Source organism: Pteronotus mesoamericanus, unplaced genomic scaffold (genome assembly GCF_021234165.1).
Source record: "Pteronotus mesoamericanus isolate MK-2021 breed Mesoamerican mustached bat unplaced genomic scaffold, CSHL_Meso_final contig_101, whole genome shotgun sequence".
Lineage (NCBI taxonomy): Eukaryota > Metazoa > Chordata > Mammalia > Chiroptera > Mormoopidae > Pteronotus > Pteronotus mesoamericanus.
In genome coordinates this window covers 6,569,008-6,574,434 of record NW_026555001.1, presented here as the reverse complement: position 1 = coordinate 6,574,434, position 5,427 = coordinate 6,569,008, and the positions used below count along the sequence as shown (strand labels likewise).

At 44.5% G+C, this 5,427-nt stretch overlaps 1 pseudogene; it reads right to left on the bottom strand.

Moving 5' to 3' along the window:
- Positions 1 to 1,273: 1,273 nt before the first annotated feature.
- Positions 1,274 to 2,005, bottom strand: LOC129067961 (60S ribosomal protein L10a-like; annotated as a pseudogene).
- Between the last annotated feature and the right edge of the window lie 3,422 nt (positions 2,006 to 5,427).

The window sequence follows — 5,427 nt, the reverse complement described above, 5'->3', positions numbered from 1 at the left end:
GTGTGCAATCATTAGGGCATTTTAAGGCCTGTTACATATTGCCAAAATGCTTTTCTGCTACGTGCAGTGTATCGGAGTGCCAGTTCTGCCATACCCTCACTAGCCTCAAGTATTATTGTTAGTCACTTTTCCAATTTTTAAGTGAAAAATTGTACCTCCCTGTTTCAAAGTGCCTTTTTAATAGTCAGGTTGAGCATTTTTCCATATGTCCAGTGGCCATTGCCATTAAATAAGCATGTGAAGGACCATAAATTCTTTCCGGATATATCCATGCATTCATTTAACACTTACTGAGTGCCCCCTGGGAACAAGGAAGCGTCCCTGCTCCCAAGATACTTGCATTCAGGGGAGTGAGATGGACAAGGAAACAGTTCAATGTGTTCTGATCTTCGGAAATATCTTAAAAGCACAGAATCAAGAAGATAGTGCATTGCTGATGAAAATTGCAAGTACTTTTCCTGGAGCGTGAAGTACAGAGGTGGGGGATAAGGGAGTGTTAAGAGAATCAGACAAGGGAGCTCAAATCAAATCGTGATGGTCTTCTCAGCCCTGTTAAGAAGGTTAGACCTTACCTCAGAGGACAAGGGGAAGGAAGGGAGGAGTTTTAAAAATGGGAGTGAGATGATCAGACTTGCACGTTCGGAATCTTCTTTGGCTAAAGTGTGGAGAAAAAACTAGAGAGGGGTAATAACGGCAATAGGATGGCTGGATAGGAAACAGCTCTTGTCCAAGAAAGAGATGAGGAAGGCCTGATCCCAGGGAATAGTGGGGAGGATACTGAGAAGTGTGTTAGGTTTAAATAGCATCCCTTGTCTCAGCCAGCGTCTCTGAAGAAATTAAGTCACAAAACAAAGTATTGGCAGGTGGAATCTAAAATATACTATTTTATTGCTGAAAAAAGCTACAGTGCAGGTCTTAGTTTAGTGTGAGAGCCAAATGAGATGCTAAGTAAATGTTAAGATTAGGGCAGGCCTTGCATGTGAGTGTTGTAGTGTGTCAACTGGATCCCTCTTCAGTAATAAAAAACGTTATTTCCCTGGCTGCTGGGAGTGCTGCTAGTACCCTCAATTAATGGCCCTCTTTAGGGATGGCCTTGGCTAAAGAGAACCGCTAGCCCCAAATCACATTCCCTTCTTGGAGTAGTTGGTATCCAATGACTGATCTCAGTGGGGATCAGAGTTGGTCTCCGAGCCCCAGTTTGAGACAACTTTGAAAGGTCATCCCAGGTTTGGAGTTCCTCCAAAGTCAACTGAGGCCTTTGCTGAGATTAATCTCAGCTCAACTTCTCCCTTTGCCCAATTCCCTTCCCTTTCTTTTTTCTTTTCTTCTTCTTTTGGTAGCAGGAGGGTTTATTTAGCTGTGCTTTGGTACAGGCACAGGGCTTGCCCATGGTGCTCTTAATGTACAAAGCCTGGGTGTTCTGCTCGTTCTTTTTGAGCAGTGACACTGGGAAATTGACAGCTAAGTGGATGTTGTACACGAGCTCATCATCTGTCGTCTTCACATGGCCAACAGCCACTGCCAGACACAGCGACTTCTTCACCTGGAACTTAATTGTAGATTTCACTTCATCAGCTTTGGCCACTATGTTCTCATTGTGGGTCAGCAAGGAAGGGAACTTGCCAGCCTTATTCAGGCCTGGGCCCAGGATTCATGGCATCTGCTTGATCAGAGATTCTGAGGCCAAAACAGCATCATACTTCTTGGCCAGATTCTTATTCTTGCCGAGTTTCTTCAGCACCTCGATGTCCACACAGGGGATGCCCGTGGCCTTGGCCCCATCCCCGTGCTGCCAGTGCCCCCAAACATACATGGAGAAGTTGGGGCAGGGAGTGCACGTAAACCTGACGGTGTTGGGGAAGTGTTTGTCCTTCTGAGGGTCATAGTTCTTTAAGCTGATTTGCAGCTCCACCATCTCCAAAAACTTCTGGTGCTTGCGCTTGTCCCTGTGCAGGACTTCCCACGCCACCTCATAGAGGGTGTTGTGGGAGACTTTGCCGCTCATGATTCCTTATGCTGCAAAAACCAGGAAAGAGCCAGTTCTTTCACCTTTCTCTTCCTCTCTTCCCATCCTGTCCTTTTCCTTCACTTCCTGTTCTTCCCCCTCTTCCATTCCCTACCCTTTCCTTCCCTTCTCTAAGTATTGATCCCAAGAGCACTTCCTAGTAAACTTCCTGCACACTGTGAGGGTAAAAAATATTTTTTCCCCACCTATGTTCTGGCTGGACTAATAACCTAACTTACCTGAGATAGATTAACAGGAGAAAATTACCAACTTTATTAGTTATGCACACAGCAGGGTTCCATAGGGAATCTGTGACCCAAGGACACATTGGGCAATTGAGGCTTATATGCTATTCTGAACTAAGGAGAGGGAGGCAGGGGTCTAGGATTTCAAAGGGAAAGTAGACAATTAACAGGTAAATGAGAAAGAGCAAGCATACGGCGAATAAATTCTTGCCGGGCCACCCGGAAACAACAGGACACAGTAGAGTCCAACTAACAGGCTTGCTTGGATCCTCCCTGCCTGCCACCCTTAAGTCGTATATGCTAAGGTGACTAGCCGAAGTGAATAGCTCTCTTCCTTCAAGCCGGTTTTTCTATCTAAATTCCTTTGGGCAGGTAAGGAGGAGGGACAAAGGTTCTATATCAAGTCTCTTTTTTCTTAAAAATAATGAGCTTAAAATAAATATCTCGAAAAGGATATCTGGGCATGGCAAACTCTGGACCCGCTCAACACTAATGTCTATCTCAGAATCTGCTTCCGAGAGAAGGGAGCCTGTGCAGCCTACGGGGAATGCTGAATCTGGAGGGCTAGGATGTGTGCTCCCCTAGAGCTGGAGGTTGAAGGGTGGTTCACAACTAACAGGCCCAGTTTGTCCCTTCAGAATGTACGAAGATTCATGGGTCACTCTACCTTCCCTGAGATAAGAGTGGTTAAACTCTTGGAGAGACACCAGAAATCGCAGCTCCTATGTTTTTTCAACAAAGTAGGAAACATTGTGACAACGTTGACGTTAATGAGATAGAATCATTAGGAGTTAATGTACTGAATATGGGGGAGAAAATAGGTCCAGTCAAGAGTTACTCCTAGGTTTCTTACTTGGGTAACTGAGTGAATGGTAGTGCCACTTACTGAAATAAAAAACAGGTTTGGAGGAAAATGAGTTCAGTTTGAGGTGTCTTTAGGATGTCAAAGTAGAATTGTTCATTAGCAAGTAAAGATATAAATCTGGAGTTCAGAAGTGTGACCCTGAGTAGCAATATAAGTGAGTTCTCATCAGCACATGCCTAGTAGTGACGAGGATCCCACAAAGCTGACAGAGAAGTAATTTAGGGAGCAGAGAAAAACGTATTTAAAGAAACACCCTGCAACCTCTAATTAGTATTTTCAGAGATTTGAGAAAGCATTACATATCTGAAACAAGCGTAAGAACACTATAAAGAGAATGATCAGAAATATGAAGAAGTCTTGGGAATGAAAAGTATGGTTAACAAAATAAACATTTCACTGCAAAGATTATAAAATAGAGTTAAAATATTTCTGAAAGTACAATATGAGTAGAAGGTGAGAGATATAAAGAGTAATTTCAAAAGATGCAACAGTCAATTAATAGTATCTTTACATAGGTCCTGCCCTGGTTCCTTTTAAAAAAATTATTATTCATCCTCTGATGAGTTTCTGGACCAAGTTTTAGCAGGAAGCTCACATAAGGAAAAGGCCAGGGGTTTTGTGTCAGGCTAGAGGAAAAGCTCTGGCAGTGGGGAAGCTGAAGAAGCGGTGGCTGATGGGACACTCTCTCTGAGAAGCCTGAACACAGTAGATTCCAAAGATCTGGTGCAGGTGCTCACCTTAACTGGGAAGACGCCCTTCCTTTGTGAGGGGTGAAGAAAATGCATGCAGGTGCAGATAACGTCATCTAGTTGGTTCTTAGTCCATGCGGGGTTGCTATAACAGAATACCATAGACTAGGTAGGTTATAAACAACAGAGATTTATTCCTTATCATTTTGGAGGATTGGGAAGTCCAAGGTCAAGGCAACCAGCACATTTGGGCCTGCTTCCTGGTGTCTTCTCATTATGCCCTCACATGGGAGAAGGGGCAAGAGAGCTCTTTGGGGCCTCTTTTGTGGGGATGCTAATCTCAGTCATTATAGCTCCACCCTCAGCACCTAATCACCTCCAACAGACCCCACCTCCAATACTATCACATTAGGGGATAGGTTACAGCACATGAATTGGGGGGGGGGGGGGGGGCGGGACACAGACATTCAGTCCTATAGCAGGTGAAATGATGGGAAATGGAGGGAGTCCTTTTCTGGTGATTTCTGTTTTTTCTTAGAAGTATGGACACTTATCTGTTGAAGCTTACTGGGTGAGTGTGGAGGTTGGGGTGGGATGTGGGTAGGGAACTCTGAGGAACAGAGATTTTTTTTAATAGTCTAAATGAAGGATAAAAACAACCCTTCCCAAATACTCCCCTTCCCCCCCCCCCAAAAAAAAAACTGCTTAGGGAAAAAGAAATGATCTCCAGACTACTCTGAAGACCCAGGTGAATTGTAGGGCAACACCAGTGTATGGCTGAGAATAGATATTGACAATCAGAGCCCAAGTGCAGAATCCCTAAAAAACAGGAGGCAAACTAGTGTCATATGAAGGCTCCTAGGTTCTTCTGAGAAGAGAGTCATATAAATGAAAAATAGGAAAACATCCTCCTATGAGTCATAGGCCTCATTTTCATCAGCTCCCTGGCCCTGCTTATTTTCTTTCCTTTGATGTTTGCAAAGGGACATGTGATTATAAAGGGGAAAGATGAAGGGTATAATAAACCAAGGATGCAGGAGAAGGAAGAGCAGAAGGAAGAGACTCAAAAGCCCAAAGGAGACACGGAACAGCATGTACCCAGCTGAGAAGAAACAGGGCAAAGGGCTTCTTCATGCTCTTCATGGCTCAGCCCTGCCTGGCACAGAAACTCCCTGCAGGGACCAGACACTTGGTTGTCTTCACTGCTCTACCCTCAGCATCTAGGAGAGAGCCTGGTGCAGCATTTGTGCCAAGTTGACATCTGGTGAATGAATGAAGGCCGCAGTACACTCACTGGTTTTTTAAATGGCTGAGCACACAAAAGTCTCCTTTTTATGCTTCCTCTCCTCCTTTATGAAGAGTTTTCAAACAGCCTTTGGGCCAACTGGGGCCTTTTCAAAAGACAGATAGTCCGACGGCGGCTCCAGACGACCCGCAGCCCGCCTCCTAGTCAGAACTGCTTCTCTGTTCTTGTTGGGAAAGGGAGGCACAGCTTGTTTGCAAGAAACTTGCATAGGAAATGGTGCAATCTGGCCTGTTCTTCGTCCTTTTCAATCTCATTCCCTAAATTGCAGAAAGAGAAATTTAAGGAATCTGAGGAATATGAAACTTCTCTGAAACAAT